At 46.7% G+C, this 27,350-nt stretch overlaps 1 protein-coding gene across 1 annotated transcript in view; it reads left to right on the top strand.

The window, feature by feature from the left end:
- tnr (tenascin R (restrictin, janusin)) overlaps positions 1 to 27,350 on the top strand; it is a 160,674-nt gene that overhangs the window by 35,698 nt on the left and 97,626 nt on the right. The gene's annotated exons all lie outside the window — the stretch shown is intronic.

Raw genomic sequence — 27,350 nt, 5'->3', positions numbered from 1 at the left:
GTACGTGTCATGGTTGCTGCACTAGCGCCTCCTCTGGTCAGTCAGGGCGCCTGTATGTGGGCGAGGGGGAACTGGGGGGATTGGTGTGATCCTCCCACGTGCTGCAACCCCCTGGTGAGACCCCTCACTGTCAGGTGTAAAGAAGCGGCTGGCAACTCCTCAGAGGAGGCATGTGGTAGACTGCAGAGGGGGTGGAGCAGCGAGCGGGATGGCTCGGAAGAGTGGGGTAATTGGCCGGGTACAGTTGGGGAGAAAAATGGGCAAAACAATCCAAAATAAAAATAGCTACATACTTTAGCGGTTAACGTAAAGTTTATCTTGTACATTGAGTTGTTATAAGGGTAAAGAAAATGGATTTGGCTGATCTCTAAGATTGTGTCACGCTTACAACACAGTTACTCCAACACAGGGATGAGATAACTGCGGGATGTGGTCCAGATTTCCGGTTCATTTATTTACTCCGTCAGAAAGTTTTTCTCCTTGCCACTTCGGGCAATCTTTCTGTAGTTTACAAAAATAAACTATTGCATCGTGTGCAAGGTTCCAGAAGGCGTTGGCATCACCCAACTATGCAACAAAAAAGCGGGAAGAAATAGTAAATATAAAGATCGCGAACTTCCTTCTTAGTTGCCGCTAAAGTTAATGCAGCAACCAAGTAAATGCCGCTACTTCATTCTCTAACTTATTTCTCCATTTATATAAAAAGGAATGTGAAGTTGGAAAAATACCGTGTGGCAGAACAGACATGCCTGTGAAAAAAAGGGAACATGGACTGTCGTCTGTAAGAATATGCTGCAACACAAAATGATCCAGGACATCGCAGCTTGTTTACTGGGCAAGATGTGATAAGAAGCCTTTAAGCACAAAACTAAACCCGTGTCAGATCATTATTCACACACACGGATCACTATTGCTTCGTGGATTATTCAGACCACTAAGGGCCCAGACACACCAAACCGACTAGCGGCGACTGAAGGCCAACCGTTGCGTCGCCTGCCACCTGGGCCAAAAAATAGCGCTTGAACACACCGCGAATACTACAGCCGATAGCCAACTAGCATGTGCGTTCTGCACTGATTCGCTAAGCTGAACAGCCAATCAGAGTGAGCTCTCTCACCGACGGGCTCCGCCAATTCAACATGCTGAATCGGCCAGAAAAGCTGCCGACAGGGGTCCGACTAGTGCCGACGGTGTGGTACACACCACAGAAACTAGGGTTACAGACGGCTGATCATCAGCCTGGTGTGTCAGGGCCTTAAAATGGCGCACAGAAGGGACAAGACGGGACACATGCAGTGGTTCCTTAAATAGAAATTCTGATCAGTAATCTCTCTTGAGTCTCGTAAAAAGACAATTTTCTTCTACAGCTCCAGTTTCCAAATGGCGCAAGTCCGGCGGTGGCGCAAACGCTAGTGACAATTTTGTTGGGTGGTTTTTCTCTCACCTGGGCGCGTTTGCTAATTTCCGGGCTCGCCATGACATCGCTTGCGCCGAAGTGGGCGTGGGGACGCAGTAGAGCGTGTGTCAGTCACAATCAGGTGGTGCAGCGCTAGTTTGGTGTCAAATAAAACCAACTATTAACGCCTGCGTCTCCGCCTGGTCAGACCACGTCTTGGTGCAGATGAAGGCGTTGTGTGGTATTGTCCGGACTTTAGGTGAAGGTGCACTAAGCATAGACTTGTGCAAAATCACTCACGCCACTTTTGTGTATGTTATGTTGGCCTATTTCATGAACAGTTTAACTAATGACGACTGTCATAAACCTTTTTTAATAACAGAACAAAATGTCTGCATGTGTATCATTGTCTTCCAACATGAAACAGCCAATGTATGTTATTATGCATGGAAAACAACATGGTGATGGGTATTTCAATATTTCCATTACCCCCATTCAACCTGGAAGAACAAACTGATTGCCCAGGCTTATTGATCCATGATGACAACTATTTAAGGTCTCCTGCTGTGTTCATAGATTGTGCAGGAAAGAGAGGAAGACACTGGTGTGAGAATGAAGACATGTTAAATGGTAGCCTGTCTAATAATCATGTTTGCGGGGCGTCTGGGTGGCATGGCGGTCTATTCCGTTGCCTACCAACATGGAGATCGCCGGTTCGAATCCCCATGTTGCCTCCGGCTTGGTCGGGTGTCCCTACAGATGCAATTGGCCATGTCTGTGGGTGGGAAGCCGGATGTGGGTATGTGTCCTGGTTGCTGCACTAGCGCCTCCTCTGGTTGGTCGGGCACCTGTTCTGGGGGGGGGAATAGCATGATCCTTCCACACGCTACGCCCCCCTGGTGAAACTCCTCACTGTCAGGTGAAAAGAAGCGGCCGGCGACTCCACATGTATCGGCGGAGGCATAGTCTACAGCCCTCCCCGGATTGGCAGAGGGGGTGGAGCAGCAACTGGGATGGTTCGGAAGAGTGGGCCAATCGGCCGGAAACAACTCGGGAGAAAAGGGAAAAAATTTAAATAAATTAAAAAATTAATGTTTGTGTGTTGTCTCATATCACCTTGGGATTGGTGTTAATGTCGCTTGTGTGCGCACTTGGCAGCTCTGCACCTCCTGAACAAGGACATCAGTTTCCTCCTGGGAGGAGCTTTTCTGCCTTAGCCGCTCTGGACTTCCGCTGTCCATTACGAAATTGACAGTTCAGCATGAAAGAGAGCACGTTGCTTTTAAAAGGGAATGAGAGGAGATGATTTGATTGGGCCGTAATTGAAGACAGCCCCCACCACTCCTACTGATAATTTATTCCTGCTAATCCAACCCTTTTACAACTGCACCTCCCTTGTGCCCAGTTACCGCCAGCGCAGCATGTCCCGAAATTAGCAAAAAAAAAAGTATTGGCCATACCTTAGATTGATTTTCGCTGTGAACTAGCGCCAGTGCCTTCGGCTGCACTGTGCAACTAGACCCCCTCATGCTTTGATGACTCATGGCAAAATATTGCACTCTGTGGCATCAAGGGTACAGCCTTGAAGATTTATATGGAAACAACTGTCCTCTCTGAGATTCTCTGCTTCTGCTGGCGTATTCGATGGAAAACCTGAACAACGAATATCCAAATCATCAACACTTTTGTTCTTGCTCAGTTTAGTGGGGGGTACTTTGGCAGAGGCGACGCCTTACATGGGATATTTGATTAAAAATGGTGCAATTCAATATTTTAGTGAATAATCTAGTGGTATTCGCATTTCAACGCACATAGCAGGCAAGTGAAGAAGAAGAGGGGGGTAGGTAGCAGTGCATGCTTGAAGAAGCAAAGTTGTTGAGGCTAGCAAGAGAATAACAAAAATGTTTAAGGTAGTAATTGATTCTTCATTAAAATAGTGCCGTTGTGAGGTGTTTCACAGAGAGCACAATACAAGTGCGGTGTATTTGTAGCAACAACCAAGTTCAACCATGTTCCTTTGTTCAGCACTGATGTTCTGCAACAACGCTGATGACTCTTCCACCCACACGAATTCCGCTGCAAACTATTCTGGGGCTCCGCATACACAATGATTTTTTTTTGGTTTAATATTGGATAGTCGTTGACATGTTCTGGCCTCTGCTGGCAACCAATTAAGCAGTAGAAATTGAGTTCTGCCCACATGATTCCTGTAGTGCAGACCCAACAGTCCCCTAATGGGAATTACCGGCGCAATTGGCATGCATCTTTGAGTTCGCGGATTGCATAGCTGCAAATCTGCCTGTTTAGTATTCCTTAAATTAAATAAACCATTTCAGTCTCCCCCCTAGCTTGATCAATAATTAAAGGCTCGCTAATCCCTCCCTGTGTAGCGTAGTCAATCACAGAAGCCCTACCATTCCAATCCCGACTGATCAATAATTAAAAGCTTACCAATGTGACTCCGCTGTTGCTCAATCAATAATTGAAGCCTCGCCAATCTGATCCTTCCCCGATCAATAATGGAAGTCTTATCCGTCCGCTCTTACTTGGGTCAATAATTGATGAGTGCAAGTGAAACTCAGCTGGCATTACGGAAAGTCAATTTAAGATGTTTTGGTTTTTTTTTGTGTATGTGTGTGTAACTTTAGGGAAAGATGGAGCAACTCTTAAGAGTTTGACAACGAGTCCATATTAATATTATGTTGAATAAGCTGCGTGTCTTGTGGAGTTGTAGAGCTCACGCCGCTGCGTACGTTGTGCGCTGTTCTGCTGTGTTACGTTGGCCTTTTGTGTAAACTATATGTCAGTTTGTGTTTAACAGGTGTCATTCCGGTGATGACGAAATGTTTTAGTTGTTAAAACCGGAGTTTGTGAACGCATATTGCGTTAAGGTTTTGACAGTTGATGAAATGCCTGACTTGTCCTCAAGAGTATTACGAAAATGTTTTCAATTCCATTCTGTCAGTGTTATTAGGACCCTGCTTTTTTTTTTTCTTCCTTGCTCTGATGTGGCAGGAAACTCAATTTCTGCTGAAAGATATTGGAAATGTTTGCGTATCCAGTAAAAAAGTTAATAGAAGGTATGACAAGTGGCGTGCGGTGGAATATATGTGTCTAATATATCAGGGACGTTTCAGAGTTCACAAGCTAAACCACTGATCTGCTCATAACGTCGGTTCTAATTATTCTCAGGATGTTAAAGACGCGACTCTTCAAACTGGACCTGTGTGTCCGGGTCTTCTGTAATGAAATAGGCTGAATCAAAGCAATCCACAATACTCCGTGGCTGGTTGGAAACGTTTGAGCCGGTATCACCAGAAATATACCCGTGGAAATGCCTGTCAGCAAAATGCAATGCTGCAGAATTTTTCTCTCTCCATATTTTCATGTTTTTCTCCTAGTAATGTTTTTCTTAATGGAGATTTTTTCTCAGTTGGGTTTAGGGTCCAAGGTTAGAGGGCCATAGGCAGATTCTGAGACAATGGGCCCCTGAGCACGTTACTAGGGCTGTGTATCGGCGAGAATCTGGCGACATCACGATACATATCATGATATATATCGTGATATATTGTGATACTGTGAGAAAGGCAATATATTGCGATTTCATAGGCCTGTGTTCTTTGTGCTCATGCTACTTCCTGTCTCAGTTGACGTTGCATTGGTTTGGAAGAGTCAAATGGCTTAAGGCAGATTGCAACACTGCTATCTAGCGGTCGTGGGGTTACACACAACACAAAATGTCACGAACCTTTACATGTCAACAATTAAAAATTGATATAGTGGTTTTGAGAATCGATACAGTATCAGAGAAGATAATATCGCGATACTCGAGTGTATCAATATTTCCTCACACCCCTACGTGCCCCCCCCCCGACCTCCTCGACGGGGCAGGTACACTGACTTGCAGCCAACAGCACAGTAAATTCACCTGTACCTCTACAGGATTTATAGCGCACACATACACACAGTTAATGCCAACAGCATATTAGCGAAGACATACATTCACCTGCTGCTTCCTTCAGTTTTTCAGTAGGAGAGATCCCTCCTGTGTTGCTCTCCCTGTGGTGTCTTACTATATTTTCTCCCTGATAAAGGGTTGTTTTTTTTTTTTTTAAGGGAGTTGTTCCTTATCTGATGCAAGAGTCTAAGGACAGGATGTTGTGTTGCTGTAAAGCCCCTTGAGGCAAATTTGATGTTTGTGATATTGGGCTACACAAGTAAAATTGACTTGACTTGACTCCTGGGGCTCTCTTATTGACATGAATGACTAATCACTTTGACCACACGACAAGAAATGCAAAGTTAATAACAGCGACTTCACACGGAGGCTCTGGCTTAGGGGGTCCCCCAAGCCCTTGGGCCCCTGGGCCTGGGCCCGATAGGCTCGTTTAGTAATCCACCTGTGTAGAGAGTGTCATATGTTGTATACTGTCTTAATGCATGCTCAATAATCCCGGTGAGAAAATCACAGAAAGTTGAATCAGTTCATCTGGACACATTTATTGCACAGCATTTTACAGTGCTGTGATTGCTACCATTCCCCAGTCCTATGTGAATAGTACACATGGCTCCATCCGGGTAGTGTAGTGGTCTATTCCGTTGCCTACCAACACGGGGATCACTGGTTCCAATCCCCGTGTTACCTCCGGCTTGGTCGGTGGCCGTGTCTGCAGGTTTGAAGCCGGATGTGGGTACGTGTCCTGGTCATTGCACTAGCTCCTCCTCTGGTCGGACGGGGCGCCTGTTCGAGGGGGAGGGGGAACTGGGGGGAATAGCGTGATCCTCCCACGCGCTATGTCCCCCCGGTGAAACTCGTCACTGTCAGGTGAAAAGAAGCAGCTGGCGACTCCACATGTATCGGAGGAAGCATGTGGTAAACTGCAGCCCTCCCCGGATCGGCAGAGGGGGTGGAGCAGTGACCGTGGCGGCTCGGAAAACAGGGTAATTGGCCAGGTACAACTGGGGAGAAAAAGGGGAAAATAAAATATATATATATATATATAGTACACATGGGCATTGTAACTCTGGTTAATGGTCACGCCCATATTTGCATATGAAAACCGATCGCTGGTTTCGGTCATTATCCAACTGTATTGTTTATAAGGGTGGGGATACCTGCAGTCAACTGAGACGATAAACGTTGTGTCCAGATGAACTGATTCAACTCTGTGAAATGTTGTATACCGTTGTTTATTGTGCTGATCGTAAAGCTCTTCGGGACTACCTCGTGAATTTGGGCTACACAAATAAACTTGACTTGACTTGACTTGACAGGTTTTAAAATAACCCCGTCATTATGAATCTCTGCCATTGGGTTGTTGATTGGGTAATTGAATACATTCCCCACTGAGAGCCGGGAGCGCCTCGTCCTCTCTCCGTCGTGGCACGAGCATCAAACAGACGGCAGCAACACAAGAGCGCGTCAGTCTTTTTTGATCCACCATAGCTACTTTATTATCGGTGTGACAGCTAATAGCATTGTGCTGCTGCATGTTATTGTGTGTTTTCTGCTATCGTTTCAAGCCGTCTCGGAGAATAGGAGGAGACAGACAGAGAAAGAGAGCTAGTACAGGTGGAGTAGGATTTTTTTTTCCCCTTTTCATGAAAGGTACAGGAGGCTGCCTTGTCATTTGTACCCTGCTGGAAGCGCAAGCCTTTGAAAAAAAAAAAAAGGAAGATGAAAGGAGAGAAATGACTTCTGAGAACGAACGGCGGATAGACCGAGCGAAAAACAGATGGAAGGAAAACGAAAACATCTCATGAAGTGACAGACAGGGGCCTTTTCTACGGTGTTGTTTTTTTTCTATAGGTATCGCCTACGTGGAAAGAGGGTTAAGGAGAGAAAAAGGGAGGACAAGGGAGGAGGAGAAGCAATGAAAGTGCGTGTCATCTCCCAGCACTGACAGTGTTTGATGTGTTTCATGTCAGTCATGAGGAAAGATGACTCGCAACTCTGCAGGGACTTCTCAAATTGCTGTTGGTGCAAGTCTTAGCAGCCGAGAAGGGAAACACAGTCGTATTTAAAAAATCCTGACAATGAACATGTGACACAGGAGGCACAGTTAAGGTCAAAATTATTAGCCCCCTTTATGAAATCAGACAAAACCCTTAACTTTTCAATGGAAATGACCATAACCGAAAATGTTTATAGTGAATTGCTTCCAATAGAACAAAGATAAAATCTCCGCTAAGCTTGATTAAGATATTTTACCGATGCGCTGAATTGAAACAAGAAAAAACAAATGACAATGCCAAAATTATTAGCCCTCTGACAATTAGTAGTCAACGGTGTAACCTTTCTGACTCAACTAACAACAACCTCTTATGGTGGTTCCTAACTAGGGTGGCACATGTCTCTTGAGAGATCTCAGCCCATTCTTCCATGGCAAATTGTTCCAGCTCATCCAAATTGCGTGGTTTTCCAGCATGGACATGAACCTTGAGCTCCCCCGACAGATTCTCAATAGGATTGAGATCTGGGCTCTGAGAGGGCCACTCCAGGACCTTGATTTTGGTGTCCTTCAAAAAGTTTTGGACCAACTTGGATGTATACTTCGGGTCATTGTCTTGCTGGAAGACCCAGCAGCAACCTAAAACTAGACTGGCGGCAGATTTCTTTACATTATCCTTCAAAATGTCAACATAATCGTCTTTCTACATGATCCCATGCACCCGAACAAGGTTCCCTGTACCTGAAGCAGCAAAACAGCCCCACAGCATTATGCTCTCCCACCACCATGTTTAACTGTGGCAACTGTGTTTTTAGGGATGAAGGCCTCTCCCTTCCTTCGCCAAACAAAAGCAACATCCATGTGCCCAAACCTCTCAAGTTTAGCCTCATCAGACCAAAGGACAGACTTCCAAAACTCATGCTCCTGTTTCAAATGTTCAAGGGCAAACTTCAGTCTGGCTCTGATGTGCCGCTGTGTGAGCAATGGAGTTTTTCTTGGATGATGACCTCAAAGCCCCCCACGATGAGGAGCCCTCACAACCAGAGGTGTAAAAACCAGGTCCAGAAAGTAAATGTCCAAACCGTGTATTTTCTCCAACCATGTTACTAAACCAGGTGATTTCATTAGCTAGTTTTTCCTACCTAGTTGAGGAGTGGTGTTGACTAGAATCTACTGGTGTAGTGCATGAGTGGAGCAAATACATGGTTTGGACTTGTACTTTCTGGACCAGGTTTTTACACCTCTGCTCACAACAGTCTTCCTTGAAACATCAAGTCCAGAAGAGGCTAGTTCAGCAACAATCATCTTGGCAGAGATCCGGGGATTGTTGTTGACCTCTCTGACTATTTTCCTCTCCAAAGTTGTTGAAATCTTGCACTTTGGACCAGGCCCATGTTTGTTTCTAACAGAATTTGTCTCCTTGTGCTTTGCAATGGTGCAACCTACAGCTGTTCTAGACACTGTGAAACACTTGGAAATGGCAGTATAGCCTTCCCCCTTAATATGAGCATCTACTATCTTCTTTCTGAGTTCCAGGATGATTTCTTTACTTTTTGGCATGATGAAATTACTTTTTACCAAGAATCTAAGAGTTGTCTCTCAATCAAGTGTTCAAGTGCCACTAGCCCTGTTCATTAGAGTCCCTTAATTAAAGTTAAGTGCTGATTGACTGCTCAGGTGTGGTTTGAAAGATGATTGATTGCTCAGGTGTTTTTTGAAAGCAAAAAATCACGTGGGGGCTAATAATTTTGACCACCTCGATTTTCACTACATTTGGTATAAAGGAAACCTGAAGATTTATTTTACATTCCAAAATGTACCAAATACGGGCCTTAACATTGATGACTGTTTTACTATGTAAAGTTTTATGAATGATGCAAACATTGGGCCGAATTTTAGGGAAATGTTCCCGAGTTCCTTGGGGGCTAATAATTTTGACCTTAACTGTAAACAAAGCCAAGTAAGAGATTTTCAGTACCATTACAGGCACAACAGAAACGAGGAAGACAAACAGGTCAGATTAGTGGGTTTTTAAGAGTGGATTTGGAAAAAAGTGGGTAATTACTATTTCCACTGAAGTAGAAAATACTGATTTTTTTGTTTGTTTTGTGTTCAGCCGTAAAACAAAGGGGATTTTGATTGCCCAAACCCAAACATATGTTTTTAAAATAAATAACTCAAAGAAAATGACATAAGGCCTCGTGTAAGGTCCGGCAAACAGCAACTGGCAGATTCTCGACTTAACAGAGGAATTCAACTTCCAAGCAATGATATAATTAACAAAAACCACCTGTTTGCTCTTTTTTTTTGCGCAGTGTTACCTTTGCTGTCATTTCATGGATGGAATGCACACGATCTGAATAGCGCCAACGTTTTGCTCAATGTTCTTTTCATTTTTTTATACCCCCCACCCAGTGCAAAATGACCAGCGGGCAGCTCCGAAATGGAAAATGGGTTCTGCTAAAAGCCTTCCATTGTGTCAGAGCAGTGGGTACGCAACTTCCAGTGTGCGACAGGACAAAAATAAAATAAAATAAAAACTCAAATCATTTCCCTCTGCCTCATAGCGGTGTGACCTCAAAAAGATTTCAGCATTTAGATACACCTTCGCTCTCTCCGTCTTTATCCACCCTCTGTTTCCCCTCTCCTCCCTTCTCCACTGTCCCTTCATCTCCCCTGTCTCTTGCTCCTCTGTCAGATGTTCTCTCCACCACTCCCCCTCCCTCCCTCCTATTCTCTTTCTTCCCTCTGGACATGCTCTTATCTCACTCGTTCTTCCCCTCTCTTTCCTCCGTTCTACAGTTCTCTTTCTTAATTTTGGTCCATTTGTCTGCCGGTATGCCCCTCTCTCTTTCTCCGCTGTCTCACTTTGTTTGTGTTCATCTGTCCGTGGGTCTCTCCAGCGGTAGTTAAGGATGAATTCTTCTAAATCCTTTTGACAAGGGAGAGTCAACTGAGGAAACAACCCTTCCCATTAGAGGTTCAGTAGGTTATGCATGTAAATTATACATGCATTTAAAAGCATTGTAAGAGAAACTTTCATGGAAGTAGTTTTGAAGATTTTGAATACAGACAACGGAAACTATCCAGGCCTTTCCCCTTCCAAATGATGCTGCACACTCACTCAGTTTTCATCCACGTCAGGTAACACAACCACCCTTAACATGCTTCTCATACCCTAAATTATTCTCAAGTTGGGAGCGGTCAGAGCAAAGCAGACGGTGAAGACTGTGGCTCTTCCCAATGCAAAAATGCATTATGCACGCTGTGCATACTGACCGGCTGTTGTGCTGTGTCCCTGAAAGGGTGTCAGAGTGCATCAGCCTTACACTTACAGGTTTCTTTATATTTTGTTTTGTTTATTTATTTTTTCTCCCCAATTGTACTTGGCCAATTACCCCACTCTTCCGAGCCGTCCCGGTCGCTGCTCCACCCCCCTGCCGATCCGGGGAGGGCTGCAGACTACCACGGGCCTCCTCCGATACATGCGGAGCCGCCAGCTGCTTCTTTTCACCTGATAGTGAGGAGTTTCGCCAGGGGGACGTAGCAAGTGGGAGGATCACGCTATTCCCCCAGTCGCCCCCCCTCCGAACAGGCGTCCCGATCAGCCAGAGGAATAAGGCCTTGACAGCTAGTGCAGCGACCAGGACCCATACCTACATCCGGCTCCCCACCCGACCAAGCCGGAGGTAACACGGGGATTCGAACCGGTGATCCCTGTGTTGCTAAGCAACGGAATAGACCGCTATGCTCCCCGGACGCCCTCAGGTTTCTTTATTTATACTGGACAACTGATATGCAAGTGCATATGCACACTTGGGCAAACTTTTGGTACCATTCTGGTACTGTAGCCGTCCTTCATTGATGTAGTGGATCCTGATCTTTTGCAACTGATAGGCAGATCTCAAACTAGGGGGGGTGAGTTATTTTACAACCCAGAAAACCTTCTGAGCATAGAGCGGGGAGCAACAAAAAGAAAAATCATGCCTACACTACATCCATTGTAGGCATGACCAAAACAGCTTGCTTTGTGGGCAATGCACTAGCAGAATTAAAATATGACAGGGAATCACAAAAATAGGTTATATCTACAAAACCGGTATGTGATAGGAAAAATTTAAGGTGATTTTTGTGATCAGAAGCCCAAATTCATAAAATAGAATCAAAAGTGTTCAGGAAGCAAAATCTCCATTGTCCGTTGAGAATCAGAATCAGAATACTTTATTCATCCCCGAGGGGAAATTGTGGGCTGGATTAAACTCCAACTCGTTCTCTGAAACACATTCATAACACTGCGTGTACTAAAGTAGCAGCGTAGCAGTGTTTGCTCTACAAATTTGATTATGTTTGCTGGAAAAATGGGTGTTCATGACATATGCAACCCAATCATCAGGGGGCTGCTGGCTGGTGTTGTCCATAGATTGAAATCCATTTCTTGGTCCCATCTTTGCTCCGAAACAATGCTCAGAATGAGAAAACGGCATCTGAAAACCCTCGGGTCGCAGGTGCTGCCAATGAGCAGAGCCCAATGATCCTGAAAGACAAGGCAATTTGGCCACAGTGATGGGAATAATGAGAAAAGCCTTGTAATGTTGCCAGGGCCCAATTTACAAGGGGGGGGGGGGGAGAGAGAGAGAGTCAGAAATGTAGAAATAGACGGAGGGAAACAAAGAAAAACGGGAACGGGGCAGGATTTTGAGAAACGAGCTTGGAGGCTGTAATGGTGGGGGGGGGGGAGAGAGAGAGAGAGAGAGAGAGAGAGAGAGAGAGAGAGAGAGAGAGGAGAGTGATCACCCACACAGGAAGACCTGATATTGGTTTTGTGCTCATGTTGAGTTGGCTGCCCATTAACCTGTGCAAATGGAGGTTATGGCTTCACTTCACTGAGGTAGCAAAGAGGGGATAACAGGGCTACTGCCAAAGAGGGCGAGAGAGAGAGAGGGAGAGAGAGAGATTAATATTGTGGAAAGAAATTTTAGCCTCTCCATCTCCGTGACACCACAAAATGTGTTCCGCTTTCACTGTAGATATGATGTTACACAGCATGTCTGGATTTACCGTGTGGAACGAAACAACGGCCGTTGATGTTCGAGACGGAGGGAAAATGAAAAGCCTGACAGATAGATAGAAAGATCCCGAAAACATCAGGTGCGGCTAATGAGAAAAACGGGAGGGATCGAGAGAAACCGGGGGTGGGGGGGGGGGAGACCTAGCAGGGAGCAGGAGGGAGGTTCAAAGGAGTGAGTAATCATGGGGAATTGTTAGGTGTGAAAGTGAAGAAGGCAGAAAATCATTCTTGGGACTCGGCCACGTTTTCCCTCTCCCGGCTCCGCGTTACGGCACAGCGCCGTGACACTACACAGCGGCGACAAGACACCTGATTTCATCAAATGGCAGTTTTTGTTCCCCTTCAACAGTACAATGTAGCCCCGAGACCACCGCAGGAATCCTGACCCCCCCCTCCCCAATTCTTTCCCCCCCTCTTTTTCTCTCTATCTTCCATCCGCCTCTCTCCCATCTTCCAGCATCTCTCTATCCCCCGAGGGAGAAGTGATGGTGTACCGGTCCGTAAGCTCACTTATTTACCGAGTCCCTCAGGGCCCGGGGGAGAAGAGCGACCCCGTGCAGATCTGCACATGCGTCTGCAGAGGAGACAGTGAACATCCTGCAGGCGAAACCTGTGAAAATACCTCTCCTAGCTGACAGCATTTCCTCAACAGTAAAACCAGGTTTCCATGTCTCTCCCGACACCACGCTGGATGACTTGGCTGACCGACTCTGGCCTGCATTGTAAACTTGTCCGGCGCTATATTTGCAGGAAAAGGTGTACTTCATCGTAATGCAGTGTTGCATAAACCTCTGTCGTCCAGTTCTATTCTAATTTCAGTCATACAAATGGAATATTTTTTCATTAACGTCAACCTGTAAATATTTTAGGTGTAGTGTCCTGGAACTGTAATCTAAGTCTGAAATGATGTATTAACATTCTGCATGAGTAGCGAGCTGCAGTTAAATATAATTAGTCCTACGTGGAGGAATAGTGCTTGTCTTTGACTTTAGGGGTTTTTTTTTTCCTCCTTCATAATAGATCATAACAACAGTCTGTTAAAGTGCGATTTCCCTCAACAGATGACCATGTTTAATGTTATTTCTACCTCTAATCATCATTTTCTGCTTTGAGAACATTAATCCAATCATTAAAAGTAACACTGTAATACATTAAAGCTAGCGAGCTAGTGTGTGTGTGTGTGTGTGTGTGTGTGTGTGTGTGTGTGTGTGTGTGTAATTTCTCACTGTAAAAAAGTGAACTGCTATAGTGATAGTACACTATAGCAAAGGTCAGTTTAGTTGAGCTGGTTGAACCAGGAGGATAACAGTTTAACCAAGAGTGAGTGAGAGTATTCGTTATTGAAAGTTGAGATATTATTTAGGGCACAACATGACTAAATCTAATTTATTTAGATTTAGGTCCGTCTCATAATTTTAAGGTGTGAGGCGTTCTACCAAATCAGCGATATACTTTTGTTCAATTACTCTCAAACCACCCTCAAGTACACAGGAGTCAAAAATCAGTGTTGGGTTTTTCACACTGTAATCCAGCCACGTCTTTACATGTGCGAGCTGGTCACAGACAAATGCTGGGGACACATGTCGCCGATAGCCAACGCAGACTAATGGCAAGCGAGCAGTGAAAAGTAAAACAAATATACAAGCAGGCCTACTGAAGACTGGCAGGTTGTACTGGAGCTCAAAGATGGAGGAGTGTTCTGGATGGAGGAGTGACTGGTGGAGCAATGGAAAATGATAGAATCAGGGGTCTCGCACAACCATGGAGGGGATTTGTGGGTTGTTGGGTTTTTTTTGTGTCTTTGTGTGCGCTCTTCAAAGCCGTAGTCATCATTGTGTGTGTCCCTGACATCAGAAAAAAAAACAAAAACAAACTAGAAATCTGTCGATTTCGGTAGCTGAATAAATATTCAGCGGCCCGTCTTCTCCCCGTCTGCTTTGAACCGTCTGGTGTTGTGATCCCAACATCAGAGCTGTCAGTTCGAAAGAAGCGTGTTCTGCTGAGGTAGCGGCTCAGATGTAGGTTATTGCACCTTGAAAGCAGACTCCTGTCATTGTTGTTGTCATTGAAAACTAGTCGGGATCTCAGCAGGTATGCCTTAGTTGAGTTTGAGGCATATTTCGACCTGACAGCTGAAGAAGAAAAATAAAGGTACTCGGTTTGGCTCAGGAGTGATTCTGACAGAGGCAGAAGAGAGCCGGAGGCTGGCAGGTGGCACCAGCATGACTTCATTGTCTTGGAGGTAGCTTCTTTGCTAGCTTAGTACACGCTAGCTTGTAACAGCATCAGCGTGGGGAATTGTATCACCTGTCAAAGTAGGAGCAGATCGAGAACAGTGCTGCAACAGTTTTTCTTTTCTTTTCTTTTTTGGATTCTCCCCAATTGTACCCGTCCAGTTACCCCACTCTTCCAAGCCGTCCTGGTTGCTGCTCCACCCCCTCTGCCGATCCCGGGAGGGCTGCAGACTACCACATCCCAGATAGCATCCGGATGTGGACCACTTCAGGCAATGTGGCACTAATGGCCTTCTTCTGGCCCTGACAAAATGGATGTGAGCCTGAATCGGCCCACATGTATCATAGCAAATGTGGTCCAAATATGCCAAATCAAATGTGGACCTTTTTTGGCAAAGATGCGGTGCTCTCGGCAACATGTAATCTGGATGTGACCATGAAGTGGCCCGTGTGGTAAATGGTGAATATGACTCAAATATCACAAAACAAATATGGGCCACCTTTGGCAAATATGTGGCACATGCTGCATTGCTATGGCTTGGTTCTGGCCCAGATCTGGCAAACAGGAGTGGACTGCTCAAGTGCCATCATTCCACACGGTATGTGGGCCGGATGAAGTGTCGGGTGTGGGACGGGTCCGGGCCACAGCAATTTTGCTATCTGAGATGCCTTCTCCGATACACGTGGAGTTGCCAGCCGCTTCTTCTCACCTGACAGTGAGGAGTTTCGCCAGGGGGATAGAGCAGGTGGGAGGATCATGCTATTCCCCCAGTTCCCCCTTCCCCCTCAACAGGTGTCCCGACCGACCAGAGGAGGCGCTAGTGCAGCGACCAGGACACATACCCACACCCGGCTTCCCACCAGCAGACACGGCCAATTGTGTCTGTAGGGACGCCCGACCAAGCCGGTGGTGAAATGGAGATTCGAACCGGCGATCCCCTGAGTTTATCTGTACTAGCATCTGGATAAAAGAATAGTTTACATCAGTGGTAGGAGTTCTCATGATACAGTGTTTAAAAAGAGCGTTTCAGGCGAAGAGTGCAAATTAAGGACATTCAGAATAAACAGTTTCCATATTCAGGGTTATTGATACATAAGAGCTGGTGGTGGCTGTGGCCCATCTCGGTGAGTGGTGGGGTGTTACCGGCTCAGGAAGAAAAGCCCACTGTGGAATTGCATTTGCATTTTGGTGAAAGGCGTTCCCTCGGTTTGAGCTTCTAGTCAATATCGTCATACCTTGGTAACAAGGTGGTGGAGCTCGCACTATTTGTCTGGCCAAGTCTTTTGAGCTTTTCATGGAGTCTAATCGTGACCAGAATAGCCTTTGAAACGTGGAGGTAAATGAAATAGCTTAGCCTTAGGAAGTCCAATACCCAGAGGCTCCATTCATAACAGACTTGAGGCGTAAGACAAATCCTCAATTTCACCAATTTATTTTGGCTACCCTTAATATTAAGGGTATCTTAATATTGAACTCTGTGGGTGGGGGTGAGTGGGTCACAAAGTTTTGAGAAGATAACAAGTTGCATAATGCATCAGACAGTATGCAGTGGAGAATTCACACTTTCCAACTTACATGTAAAATTCATGATTTCACACAAGAATGCTGTGAGTCTTCAAAGTCTCAGCGGTGCATCTGGGAGGGGTGTGAGTAAGGCCTGTAAAGTACGTGCCAGACAGGAATATTTATTTGCGTTGAGTTAATATAGTGGAGGCAGTTGAGGTCTTGTTAGGCTGAAGGTGAAGGATCCCCTTTGTGAAGTTTCGGTTCCCAGATCTCAAGTGTTCAGGGTAATTTCCTCAGCATGGGATGCATCATGGTGAATCACCGTAACACTGTCTTGTGGAGTATTCATCACTTTCACAGTGCACAACTATAGCTAACCGAATTCTGAATTGACTTGTATAAGCCTGGGTATAAAAGTGGATATCTGTCAGAATCAGAGTCAGATATTCCTTTATTTCCATTTCCATGTGCACTGCATTCACTAGGAATTTAGCTTGGCGTTGTTGGTGTGTGTGTGTGTGTGTGTGTGTGTGTGTGTGTGTGTGTGTGTGTGTATATATACAAATATATACGCACACATAAAACAGATGTAGAAAAAAGCAGCAAAAAGTGAGAGTTACAGTGGGGGGCTGGGGGGAAGGGGGCCTGTTGATTAGTTCGACTGCAACTGGGAAGGAACTGTTCTTGTGGCGTGAGGTTTTGGTCCCGATGGACCTCAGCCTCTGCAATGGTCTGGCGGCCTGTCCAGGGTGTCCCCCCGCCTGCTGCCCAATGACTGCTGGGATAGGCTCCAGCATCCCCGTGACCCTGAGAGCAAGATAAGTGGTTTGGATAATGGATGGATGGATGGATGGATGGATGGATGGATGGACCTCAGCCTCTTCCCAGAGGGCAGAGAAAGGTGGTGTCCAGGGTGGGAAGGGTCGGCAACGATGTTCCCATGCCCGCCTCAAGGTCCTGGAGGCGTGCAGGTCCTGGAGAGATGGGAGGTGGTGAATGATGTGCTGCAGCCTGCCCCGGTCTCTGGCGGTGGCGGCGGCGTACCAGGCAGTGATGGAGGAGGTTAGGGATGGAGTCAGTGATGGAAGTGTAGAACTTCACCATCGTTGTCTGTGACAGGTTGAATTTCTTCAGCTGCTGCAGGAAGTACCTCCTCTGCTGTGCTTTATCGATGAGGGAGCTGATGTCACCGTCATCATCAGTGATACTCCTGAAGTTAGGTCAACGGTCAACCTTGACTTTCAGTTTACCTCCTTTAGCAAGATCACGCAGTGCGCCTTCGCCATCATCATTAATACACCAGAGCTGCCTACGCAGTACATGCAGTCACATCCAGTTACTACGAGGGTGAAGTTTCACACTGTGTGGGTAGAATAATAATATTTTTCACTAACAACAGTGTGATTTTCAGCCCAGACAATAAAATAAATGCAAATTATTAGCTGCAAAACATTCTGAGGTGGAGGCCCAACAACAGAAATTTCACCCACGGTGAGTCCCCAGGTTTTGAAAATTATTCAGATTGCTGCCACGCGGGGATGGATGGATGGCTGGATGGATAGATAGATTTCGATTTAAAGTTACACTTGGATTATATTCAGCTCCTGATATGCAGAGTAAAATTGAACTGATGTGGCTGTTTCTTAGAAAATAGAAGAGTGGCTCTGCCAGACACGTGATTCCCTGTCATGTCCAACACTGTAACTGATAAACATGTCAAAATAAGAGGCTATTTTTTAATGTGAATGCAAGAAACATATTTCTCTCTGTCCCTCTCTTTTGCTCTCTGATTTTCTATCCTTCTGCGGGGGTCGGGGGGACGGAGGTGTGGGTGGATAATAGGGAATTTTTGGAGAACACACATGCAAAAACTCACAAGGGGTAAAGGATTTACATACTGTTCATGGGTGTGTTTGGCCCCATGGCATCTGCGGGTGTGTATTGTGATTGTTGGTGTTATCCTGGTTTTTGTCATTGCTTTCATCATTGTGTGATTGGGTTGTATTGTATGAAGACGTTACTTGATGCTGTACAAGTCAAATATTCTCCAGATCCCTGGGTTCCACCATACCATGCTGATGATGCTGTTGATGAGGATTTCAGCAAGCATCTGCAGTGACCTCACTTGATAGAGTAGTTGCCCCACGTCCTTTCTTTTTCATTTAGTTATTGGTTTCATTTCCTTGTCATTATGTTAACCCTTTCTTAGTTAATGTGTAACCAGTCCACATGTGTGATATGAGTATCTCTCATTTATTGTGTCGTCATTTTAGTCATTGCTCAGTGTTACTGGGGACTGTGTTGTGTTTTTAGATGAATTTTGAGCACAGCAGTCACATGAGTTTTTCCCAGATGTCAACACGGGGTTTTTTTGCAGTGTGTCTGCTCAGATTGGTGTAGATAACCTCTCGACTCTTTTACTCCACGGTGCAAAATGGCTGCCGTGCAGCACCCAGGTGGGTGCTACACATTGGTGGTGGCTGAAGTGAGTTATCCCCTTCAATGTGAAGCACTTTGGGTACCTAGAAAAGTGCTATATAAATGTAATGATGATCATTATTATTATTATTATTATTATCTGAGAGAGAGCGAGTGTTGTGTGTTGTGTGTGTGTGTGTGTGTGTGGGGGGGGGTAGTACCAGGTTTTTCTACCCTAATTAGGATACAAAAACCTGAAACGGTTTCATGGGTCCCCATGAGGAAAAGGGTGTATTTTAGGGTTAGGACTTGGGTTTAGGGTTAAGGTTAGGATTAGGTTAGGGGTTAGGGTAAGGATTAGGTTAGGGTAAGGGTTAAGGTTAGGGTTAGGTTAGGGTAAGGGTTAAGGTTAGAATTAGGTTAGGGTAAGGGTTAGGTTAGGGTAAGGGTTAAGGTTAGGCATGTAGTTATGATGGTTAAGGTTAGGGTTCAGGGCTAGGGAACGAATGTAATCAATGAGGGGTCCCCATAAATTTAGGGTGACATGTGCGTGTGTGTGTGTGTGTGTGTGTGTGTGTGTGTGTGTGTGTGTGTGTGTTTGGGTCTTTGGAAACATTAGGGGAAGTTTAGTAAATTAAATTAATAGGTAAAAAACACCTGCGTCCTATCGGACTTGAACATAGTTTTTTGGCAGTTACTTGCGTTGTCGCCTCCTGACTAGATCCTGGTGTTGTATTAACTCTCAGATGTACGTCGCTTTGGATAAAAGCATCTGCGAAATGAAATTGTAACATTATAAATTATTCTAATCATAATTGTTACTATTATTATAGTTATTATAGATTATAGTTCCTGGTTAGGGTTGTGTTTTCGGGATCTAATTATTTCAGTGAGTTTTGTTCCTCGGTAACATGTTTAGGGATTTGAGTATCTGTCCCCTCCCGTGCTTAAATAAGAGATGTTGTTAGGAATGACGATTGAGATGAGCCTCACAACCTGTACACACAATTATCCACGCAGTAGTCATGACCACCTCACATTTGACTGTAGTCGCTAGATATTTCAACTACAGTAGAACATGGAACGTCTTCATCTCTTCCACCTCGTAAACAGTCAAACAAATCAACAGCTGACTGCAGAAACGTCACTGTTCTTTTGCCTAGTATTTGCATTAATTGAATTAATTAATCAATTAATCTATTGTTCATTCATTCATCAGCCGCTTCTCTGGGGTGGGGTCGCGGTGGCAGCAAGCTAAGTAGGGCACTCCAGACATCCCTCTCCCCAGCAACGCCCTCCAGCTCCTCCTGGGGGATCCTAAGGCGTTCCCAGGCCAGACTGGACATGGCTGAACTGGGAACGTCTGGCAGAGGCCGCTGTCCGTGAGGTCTTCAACTCCCACCTCCGGAAGAAGTTCTCGCGTATCCCGAGGAGGCCGGGGACACGGAGTCTGTGCGGGCCGTGTTTAAAGCCTCTCTTGCATGTGCGACAGGCAGGAGCTGTGGTCACAAGGTCAGCAGTGCCTGCCGAGGCGGCAACCTAAGAACCCACTGGTGGACGCCGGCAGGGAGGGAAGCCGTCAGGCTGAAGAAGGAGGCCTTTCGGGCTCGGTTGGCCCAGGGGTTTCCTGAAGCAGCAGACAGGTACTGGGAGGCCAGAAGGGCTGTGGCCTCGGTGGTCGTGGAAGCAAAAAACTCGGCTGTGGGAGGAGTTTGGCGAGGCTATGGAGGAGGACTTTCGGTTGGCCTCAAGGAAGTTTTGGCAAACCATCCGGCGACTCGTTAATTATTAATTAATTAATTGAATTGCTTAATATTACAGTAATCCATGTTACATTTGCAATGTTTGTGTATTGTGGATCTTAGTTTCCCCTTCACATAGCAGCAAAGTTGGCATTCTCCTCCATGATGCGTCCCGCCTCTCTTCCCCGTCTCCAGCTGCACATCTATAACTTTGTGATGAATCTGGTCTTTCTGGTTTCTCCGCGTCATTAAGAATAGATCAGTGTCTCAGCGTAATTACACCACACAGTTCTGAGATTCGCTTCTGTTCTCATATCTCCTCGCCGAGCCCACACGACAGACTCGCGGTGGATGAAAGAGGCAGATATTAAAAGGCAAAAAATTCAAATGCTCAGCTTAATGAGAACTGTAATCTAGCCGAGATGAAAAAAGATGCAACGCAAAGATCAAAATCGTGTTTTTCTATCAAGTCTTTAGGGTGTTGAGGAGCGTATGGATATGCTGCTCTCTGTCTCAGTCACTCGGTGTATTTTGGGTTTGACCGCCTGTCGCCGAGCTCGGGTCCCTTCTGGCCCAAATACTTCCACTGGTGTCACTGCTTAGCCAGTGGGCGATTGGCCTTCATAAGATTTGTTAATATTTTTTGATGATTGAGTGTCCGGGTGGCGTGGCGGTCTGGTCTGTGCCTACCAACACGGGGATTGCTGGTTCAAATCCCCGTGTTACCTCCGGCTTGGTTGGGCGTCCCTACAGACACAATTGGCCGTGTCTGCGGGTGGAAAGCCGGATGTGGGGTACGTGAACTGGGCCGCTGCACTAGCGCCTCCTCTGGGCGGTCGGGGCGCCTGTTTGCGGGGGGGGGAGAGGGACTGTGGGGAATAGCGTGATCCTCCTACGTGCTACGTCCCCCTGGTGAAACTCCACACTGTCAGGTGAAAAGAAGCGGCTGGCGACTTCACGTGTATGGGATGAGGCATGTGGTAGTCTGCAGCCCTCCCCGGATCAGCAGAGGGGGCGGAGCAGCGACCGAGACAGCTCGGAAGAGTGGGGTACATCAGAGGAGGTGCGACCAGCAAAACATTTTTTGCATCCACATGCATTGTATTTTCATATTACACGTAAAGTCTTAAATGGAGTACAGTGGTGTTGAACAGGGGCTGTGTAAAAATGATGGCTCTATTTATTTATTTATTTAGCTGTGCCGAGCCGTCTACTCTCTACAATACAGTATCTGTGCAAGATGTTTCGGAGCCGAAAGCCACGTACGGTAACTTTCCTCTATAGTTTCCTTTATATGTCATTCTACTATTTCGGTAACCATATAAATTGCTTTATTATCCCCCACACAGTGTTATTCAGGCTCACAGTGGGGGATGGTGTAAGTGGGTGGTGACAATACTGACAATACTGTCTCTGCATGTTCTCAGGTTGGACTTCTACAAACTCATTATTACCAGTACCCTTCCCACACACACACACACACACACACACACACACACACACACACACGTGTCTGCATGTGTGCACGAATACACATGTAGGCACATCTCAAATGCACAGCTTGTGATGGAGGTACACCATTTCTGAAAGTTTTTCTTTCTTTCGCACTTGCACACTTCGAAACAGTGGGTGGCTGAGTTGAGAGGCGGCATGCTGTCACATCTAATTACAATCAAAGCAGGCAGACTGCTATCAAGACTAGAGGAGAGCACTCACAGAGCGCAGATCTCCACCAAGCGTACCTATCTCCCCTTCTCCGGAGCTCGGACTTGGCAACAAACCGTCCCTTTTTTCCCCTGCCGGAGAAGGGAAATGCACAGGGGGGAAAACTTCAGTGTTTTTCCTGCCATTATAATCAGGAACACTTTAATTTCACCTCGTGAACTTGCGCACATGAAGTGAAAGGAAATGCTGTTTCCCTCAGCCCACAGCAGTGCAACGTACAGACAACACATTTAAGAACTACAAGAACACACTTATTCACACTAACACACATATCCAAACCCCCCCCCCCCCAAAAAAAAACAAACCACTGTTCAAAGGAATGAATGCCAGCCAGGATGGCTGTCGGAACTGCCGGTCTGCATGGGCTAGCAGTTAGCCTAGCCTGCCCAGATTACACATCCTGTCAGGCCGTCCTCAGTGTTTCCTCCTTGGGGGCAGCTCCAGGCAGGGCCGTGGTTCCTGTGGATTCGGTCGAAGCAGACCAAGCCCTCCCAGCCGATCCAGCGTCAGCTGTCCCAGCCAGATGCCCTTGACACACCTCCCCGCACTCCACACGATGACATTAAAAACACCAGTCAATGCCAGGTGAGGCCGCCGCCAGACTGCCCTCGGTGTTATCGGAACTGCGGTCTGCGTGGGCTAGCAGTCAGCTTAGCCTGCCAGCTTCCGCGTCCTGTCAGACCGCTCTCGGTGTTACCTTCCTTGGGTGCAGCTCCGGGCAAGGCCACGGTCCCCGGGCCGACAGTGCAGCAGACCAAGCCGATCCAGCTCCAGCTCTCCCAGCTAACAAACGAAGACAAAAATTTAGACGCAGACGTGGACAAAGACACTGCGTTGATGGTACTTGGTGAGGCCGCCAGCAAATGTGAATTCGCGCCGCCGTCTTCCCACCCCGGTACTGGTGAGGCCGCTGCGAATGTGAATTCGCGCCGCCATCTCTTAAGACTTTTATAAGACTTTTGTGCAGCGCCCAAGTCGATTGAATGAGAAATATGGGAAATTTTTTTTAATATGCAGCGCTCAAACTAAAAAATCTACCTAATAAAAGTGTTTTGCCTGTCAGTCTGTGGATGTGCAGCCTCCTTGGCAGACCCTCACACAAATACGACCAAGTCTGACATGAAATGACAGAGCTCAGGCTGTCATAATTTCAGAGCCCTTATTAAGACTTCAAATATGTTTAACCTTCACAGTTTTCATGAAATAAAATGTATCAAGGTGAGTGGCTGCTCTGCTGACTGACTTTCATTCATAACCCAACGTTTAGAAAACAGCTCAGCCAGGGTGAATGTTTAATTGTAGCCACTGAGAGGATTTCCTGCTGTGACTGTGATTAATCCTTCTCTTGAAATTATATTTTTATAGCGGAGTTTTAACACTGGAGACTATGGCACTTCCACACGGTGGCGAGGTGAAGGAGGCGAATTATTTTTGGTTCATTCAGTTCTCCTTTGCAGGTATCAGCGGTGAATAATTAGCTAGCTTGCAAAATGCAATCAATACTCATTTATGTTCAAGGTTCATACCCAAATACTCAGTGTTCTGGTTTTGACACTGTCGCTGCCCGATCTGAGTCAACCGTCGATGTGAGTCGCTCAAGCGCATGGTTGACTCAGATCAGGCAGCGACGGAAAGCAGTGTCGGTTGAGCGAGCAAGAGAGTGAATGGACAGAGCCAGTGGCCACAATCATAATAATAATTTTATTTATATCGCACTTTTCTAAAACAGTGTTACAAAGTGCTTTACAAAGGAATATAACCAGAGAGGGCAAAGAGAAGAGTAAGACCAAATAAGTAGAAAGAAAAACAGTATAGTGAGAACAAACGTTTTTAGAAGTTTTCAATGAGCGCAACCACAAGAGGTTCTTCATCATACACTCGTGTACAAAACATTTTAGGCTGACGGGTCCAGTGGCTTGCGAGACTAGTTGCGAACAAACACACATAAACACACATGCACGTGCGCGGCCAAACGCTCGACCCTCCGCGAGCTACCACCCTGGCGGAGATTATGAAAAGGGGGAGACGCTTTCTCTCGGGATGTGATGTGTGTTTGTGTATCTCTGCGCAGGTCTCTGTACCGGAGTGTGCACGTGTTAATTAGTGTGCATGTTTGTGCGTGTTTGTGTGTGTGTGTGTGTGTGTGTGTACGGTTGTGCATGTCAGTGAGGATGAGCTGAACTATCTGTGGCAACCTTTCACTGCGTACCCGTGTACTTGGTTTCAAGTAAATTGCTGTGACTGTGTAAGTGCATGTGTTCTCTTGCTTAGGGAGAAAAGGACCAGATTAAGCCAGGTCTCCATGCCTGCGGCGTGCTGGTTCTCCCTCACTCTCACTGAGTGGGGCCGATCCTTAATTGAGCTCCCATAAAAAAAACAACCTCTTGTTGTGTTTAAAGGCTTGTGGGCATTGGCCTGCGCCACGGACCCCGCGACTAAATTAGATTGTCGTATGACTTTGAATATCTTCCCAACTTTGTTGCCGCTGCTGTAGAAATGAAACACAGGGTTGCGGTCTTTTATGGTGCTATATTTGGTAACGCTTCGAGAGTCTACTACTACTACTTTCGGCTGCTCCCGTTAGGGGTCGCCACAGCGGATCATCCGTTTCCATTTCTTCCTGTCTTCTGCGTCTTCCTCTGTCACACCAGCCACCTGCATGTCCTCCCTCACCACATCCATAAACCTCCTCTTTGGCCTTCCTCTTCTCCTCTTCCCTGGCAGCTCCATATTTAGCATCCTTCTCCCAATATACTCAGCATCTCTCCTCCACACATGTCCAAGCCATCTCAATCTTTGGTAACGCTTCGAGAGTAATATGCCTTCAAGCAAGATAATCCCATTGCAGGACCTTTGCCACTGTCTTTATTTGCAAAGATAGACTTTGAAAAAGCTCTTTGTCTCAGTTTTGCTTTTCTATGAAAAATTTGTCAAACCTTCAGTTGTGAAAATTAAACTGTACCAAATGATGTTCTCTAACACTGTAATTTGCAACACATAGTAACAATGGCGGCGCGGACTTATGTTTGCAGCAGCCTCACCTAGTACCGTGGGAAGATAGTGGCGTGAACTTACGTTTGCGATGGCCTCATCTGCTGCTGTCCATGCAGTGTCTTTGTCCATGTCTACTTCTGGGTTTGTGTTTTCGTCTGATGGCTGGGAGAGCTGGCGCTGGATTGGCTGGGGGAGCCTGGGCTGCTGCGTCCTGTGGGCCCGGGGACCACGGCCCTGCCTGGAGCTGTGCCCGAAGAGCAAACACACCGGGTGGTCTTACAGGATGCGGAAGCGGGGCAGGCTAAGCTAACTGCTAGTCCGTGCAGACCGGCAGCTCCGGTAACACCGAGGGGTGGTCTGGTGGCGGCCTCGCCTGGCGTTGACTGTGTTTTTGATGTTGCCGTGTGGAGTGCGTGGAGGTGTGTCGAGGGTGTCTGGCTGGGAGAGCTGACGTTGGATCGGCTCGGGGGAGCCTGGTCTGCTGCGTCCGGTGGGCCCAGGGACCACAGCCCCTGCCTGGAGCTGCGCCTGAGGAGGAACCACCGAGGGTGGTCTGACAGGACGCGGAAGCGGGGCAGGCTAAGCTAACTGCTAGCCCATGCAGTCTGGCAGTTCCGGCAGTCATGCTGGCTGGCGTTCGTTCTCTTGGACAGTGAATTCTATGTTGGATGTATGTGTTTTTGTAGTTTTGTAGTTTGGATATATGTCTTTTTGCCTTTGTGTTGCACTGCTGTGGGCTGGGGGGAGGGGGGACGAAATTTCAAATAAATTTGCCATTGCCACAGTTTATTTTTCAAGAGCCACATGCGATTCGGGTGGGCCCCGTGGCCGACCAGAGGGCCACTGCTCTGGCTAATGGCTGTGAAAAAGACTGTTCCAGTTGGCTTTGCTCATCTCTTCCCTCCCTCATCTACATGCCGCTCATTTATTTGGTGGATTCAACAGTTTAACGGCTCGTGTCGTGTCGGACAGGCAGGGGCCGCTTGCATGATGGGAGGCTTGAAAGTGCAGCATTTCCTCTCTTTTGGAGATGGGTGATGGTGGTGGTGGGGGGGGATTCTCACTCACAGCAGGTTAGCATAAGGCCAGAGTCCTTTATTGAAATATCAGGGGCGCAATCTGAATTGAGGCACTTAGTAGATTGTAAAATATCACCTTGGTATCTAGAAATATACTGTTCCATGTAAACGGACATCCAAATATGAGCTCACACGAAGACAAACAAAAACCGTACGACTTGCCCTGGAAGTGAAGGTCACGCAGATGAGCATCCCAGATAATCCATATTGAGGTGTGGAAGATTGAAGACACGTCATTTAAAACACAGCCCCCCCCCCCCTTTTTTTTTTCTTTGCGAAAGAGACAAAAAGAAAACACGCCGGCGCTCTCCCCGTTTCCCATTTGTGTGCAAATGAACTCACGTCCGACCATTCCCCCCCCCCCCCCCTTCCTTTAAATTATTTAGAAAGCCTGGCCGAAGCAGGTGTGATAAGATGATTTCCATCCGGCTCTCGCAGAGGGCACGACCCCAGAGCGGCCGCCGGCTTCACTGACATGAGCGATGCAGCGCGGCGATAAAGTGTTGACTGTACACCACAGAGGCCGATCCGATCCAAACAGTCACCTGCCCGCACGAACACTGGCAGGAGCACACGGGGATTGCAAGGATATGATGGCTGGATGAAGCCTACCCTGCACCCACACAAACACACAAGCACACAAACACACACACACCCCCCCCGACAAAGGTCTTGTGCAGTTTATTATTGTAGCGTTCTGATGTTACCGCAGGTACACAGCTCTTGCCGAACAGTGTCTTCTTCGAAGCACCCCGTCTGCACGATTTGCAACAAGATGTTTGCCACAGCCGACAGGTGCTCACAGATAGCAGACATGGTATAGAAAGTGTTTGAAATATACTCCTGTGCTATAAACAGAATGAAAATCCACCTCCAGACACAACTGAGGGAAGTATATTGTAAATATCCATCCATTATCCGAACCGCTTACCCTGCTCTCAGGGTCGCGGGGATGCTGGAGCCTATCCCAGCAGTCATTGGGCAGTAGGTGGGAAGATACTCTGGACAGGCTGCCAGGCCATCACACAGGGCACACTCACACACACACACACACATTCACAATTAATACGGCCGATTCACCTGACCTACATGTCTTTGGACTGTGGAAGGAAACCCACACAGACACGGGGAGAACAATGCAAATTCCACACAGAGGACGACCCGGGACAACCCCCAAGGTTGGACTACCCTGGGGCTTGAACCCAGAACCGTCTTGCTGTGAGACGACCATGCTAA

Source organism: Lampris incognitus, chromosome 14 (assembly GCF_029633865.1).
Source record: "Lampris incognitus isolate fLamInc1 chromosome 14, fLamInc1.hap2, whole genome shotgun sequence".
In the NCBI taxonomy this organism is placed as follows: domain Eukaryota; kingdom Metazoa; phylum Chordata; class Actinopteri; order Lampriformes; family Lampridae; genus Lampris; species Lampris incognitus.
Note: the sequence above shows the minus strand (reverse complement) of the source record. Positions and strands in the feature narration are given on the sequence as shown.